Source organism: Pseudomyrmex gracilis, unplaced genomic scaffold (genome assembly GCF_002006095.1).
Source record: "Pseudomyrmex gracilis isolate BER0280 unplaced genomic scaffold, ASM200609v1 scaffold_332, whole genome shotgun sequence".
Taxonomy (NCBI): domain Eukaryota; kingdom Metazoa; phylum Arthropoda; class Insecta; order Hymenoptera; family Formicidae; genus Pseudomyrmex; species Pseudomyrmex gracilis.
Genome location: NW_018020916.1, coordinates 50284 through 54087, shown reverse-complemented (window position 1 = coordinate 54087; position 3804 = coordinate 50284). Strand labels below are relative to the sequence as shown.

The 3804-nt window shown below is 31.9% G+C and overlaps 1 long non-coding RNA gene across 1 annotated transcript; it reads left to right on the top strand.

Annotated features, from left to right (window-relative positions):
• The first annotated feature begins 1609 nt into the window (after positions 1 to 1609).
• Positions 1610 to 2496, top strand: LOC109860123. The gene is made up of 4 exons (XR_002250782.1): positions 1610 to 1750; positions 1889 to 2097; positions 2179 to 2242; positions 2378 to 2496. It is a non-coding gene; the product is annotated as an uncharacterized LOC109860123 (long non-coding RNA).
• The last annotated feature ends 1308 nt before the right edge of the window (positions 2497 to 3804 follow it).

The following is a 3804-nucleotide window of genomic DNA, read 5'->3' as shown; positions in this document are numbered from 1 at the left end:
ATATATTATGTTATTTTTAATAAATGTAATATATAAAAGGTAATCAGTTTACCAAAGTGTACGTGGCTACTTATCTATAAATAAATGGCTATACTTATCTATAAACAATGTATTTAAAGATATAATATTATTCAAAAAAACAAATGTTATCAATAAACATATTATTATAATTAACGGTTGAATTTAACTCAAGGTTGTTGTTAGAACTTCATTTACTCGTTTTATTGATATCATATTGAAATTCAATATATATAAGTTGATATATGACGTCAACGCGACATCTAAATGACGTCATATCGGCGACGTCAACTTTTGGTATTGTAAATGACGTCAAAATAACATACTATTTATGTTACTTAACGTCGTAGTCATCAAAATCACTTCATAATCACGTCATTATCACGTAAGCTTGCTTGCTGGGATTACAATGTTTCAATGTAGGGTTTATGCAATGCTTTTGCAATCTTTCAGTGCTTTATGGGATATTATTATTTTTATCTACTTATTCTCAAGCTATCCTACATTTTATTCATTATTTATTTAAATTAATATTTTACTAAAAATGTTGCAATGCAATGTACCTGCAACAATAAATAAAACTACTTTTCTTATTATTCTTAAATACGAGCATAATTTAAAGTACATTTTTACAACGCAAACAAATGTTTTGTTAATATATGCTGATACTTGAATAAATAAAGTGTTTTTTAATGAATTTTTGGTCACTGAAAACGAATCCGGCGGCGAAATTGACTTACCATGTCAAATTTCCGAGAAAATTAAAGTTAAATGTATAACATACTGTCTATTAGCGTGAGAAAGAGCATATCAGTGTATCTCATTCACACTAGTGGACATTGTGTTACACAGTGTCGACTGTACGTGGAAAGCACCCATTGTTTCATATTACTCAATAAATAAATAAAAGAATAATACATTACATTTATGATTGCTTTATTGCCGAATGCGTATAAACAGAAGTATTAAAATCTCAGTTGAATTTTACCGGTTCCGGCATAAGTTAACAGTTATTACCCGCATAAACAAGGTCTAACTAAAAGACTGTTCAATGTTTGTTATCAACACAGACAACAGATATGATCGCAGATAATCGCCATTTTGTTGTCTAGATGTTAAACAGACAGTCTAGTAGTCTTGCGTGCAAACAATCCGCACGTATGCACGAACAGATCTGCTTGGCGTTTGCTGGCAATCTGTCGTCAATACGTTCAACAGATGTTCGACCCGACTGCGGTCACCGTTTTGTCATAAACAGATGTTCGTACGTTTTGCGGAATGTTTGGTCACAGTATTACTAAAAGCAGATCTGCTTGCTATCGACCATCTATTTGTTGTCAATTTCACTAACATATATGGAATCATTTTGGCCGCAATACCCTCATGTATTTGCCAACAGAGTTGTTGCGTTTTTTTGTCTCTATGTATTAATAGTTTTGATAGCACCAAAGCATGTTTCCGTATTGTAGCGTTTCTGCACACAGTTTCTGTTGCCAAGATCTGCGCAGTCAGGAATTGTTTGCTGGGAATGAATAAAAAAAAATGTTTGCTGTGTTTTTTTTTATTTAAATAACTGACCGTTTATTATCGCATAAAAAATATTTATATAATCCATGCGACATTTATCTCCATGATGAATGTGACCGAGTTTATATAAAACCATTATGAACATTGCGCCAGAGAAGATGACACACAGCTGTCACCAGCACCAATCTTTTTGGAAAAATCTCAGGTAAAGGTTAAGTAAATTTTGGCAAAGTATGTATAAACAGGATCAGCACGATTGTGCGATCCTGCTTATCACAGAATTTTAACGTGTCAATGTGTTGAAACAGAATAATTGTCTTCTATGTTGACACTCTGTGTGCAGGTTATGTGCTGGAGACAAGTGAAGATTTGGTATGCTGACTTGGAGAAATAACAGTCAGATAAGTATAAATAATGTGTTTCTTGGATCTCTGCGTGCATAAGAACCTAACTGAGTAAAAACTTTGATTCTTTAATGTGTATTTTTCTTTATTTTTAGTGGTGAGGTTTGCAGCTGTCAGGTATACGCACTCAATGCACTAGCAAAGTGAGGTATAAATATACAAATAAATAAGTTATTTAGATTAATGTCAGTTAGATAAAAGTACTTTAATAATTATTTTTCTGTTACAGAAGCTGTCAACTACCCAGGACTTTGCACAGCTGTCACTATATGTAAAGATGTTGTAATATACAGGTAAGTGGTCAATTTATAAAGTAAAATGTATGTCAAATAGATAGTTTAGCTAAATACAGCTAAAGCTTGTATTTAGCTAAATACAATCGCAGTCAGTGTTAAAATACCAATCTAATACTTATTTTTATGTTGCAGGTACAGCACATTACACAGAAGGTGCATACTACAAGGTTGGGTAAGTTTAGTTCTTTTTTTAACTAAGTTAAATTGAAGTTAAAGACCTTGAAAATGTAATTTAGTCAAGATACAAGTTACCTTATAATAAAATTAATTGATTAAAAGTTAAGTTAATAAAAAGCAATTAAAAAGTTAAAAGTTAAATTTTTCTTTTCATGAGTTCAGTGCTTTAATTTTACAAATAACAAAAATAATAAATATACACTTAATTTAGAAATATACTTTATACATATTAAATAATTAATTTAGAAATATACTTTTTGTATATTTTAGAAACTGTATATATTTTAGAAATTATATCCTTACGAAAAAGAACTACTGGCAGTAATATATTGCGGCAGTGGTATGAAAAAATTACTGGCATTCTGTGTAATTGCCAGTAATATTCTCAGTGATTCCTGTAATACCTAATAATAATCTTATGTGATTGTCAGTAATATTTATATTACTGACTTTATTTATATGTAATCGGCAATAGTTCTTTTTTGTAAGGGCGTATATCACGCTGTTACTTCTATGTTATATAGCAGTTATATTCTGTGTTTGCTGGGATTAGACTTCCTATGGATGTTTGAAAAGTGAACTCTAGATATATAATGGATATCCATTAGAAGTAACGTGGACGTCCATTAGATGTTTCCAATTTCCATCATGGATGTCTAATAGATGTCCATTGGAGTATTTCGTTCTGGTGTCAAAGTTTATCTATTAAATTTGAAGCAATTTGCATATTTGCAATGCGTTTCAATATTACAAATACATTGCGTTTTAATATTACAAATACATTGCACGGTAATATTACTGTAATCTTACATTGCAATATTTTTGAAGGCGGACATTTCAACGTTGCCGTAACCTCCTACACAGACATCCATCTATCCAGACATCCATTAGATATCTATTAGATGTCGCATGGAGCTGTTGACATCTAATAGACGTCTAATGGAGTTTATGTTCTGTTTGGGCTGCAGTAACACTGCAGAAATATTTCGCAACTACCACGCGATATTACAACGTTTCAATGTAAGGTTTATGCAATGTTTTTGCAATCTTTCAGTGCTGTATGGGGCTCTTACTGAAAGACAACACATTGTAATATACCCAGTAAGCAAAATGCGCGCAATATGCCAGCGGATTGGCAACAGATATACTCAAAAGTTGCGAGCAAATTGGTATCTGTTGTGTCCGCATTAGGCTTACGATCTGCTAGCAAAGCCTGCTTACAGAATCTGATAGCAGATTGATAGCAGAAATCGAGCAGAATCTGCTAACATGACTTGACATCAGATTGTCGGCAGAAACCGAGCAAGATCTGCAGCTTTTAGCGATTCATAAAATGGTGCATTTAAAGGATTTCAATATTATTTTTATATTTTTTTAATGTA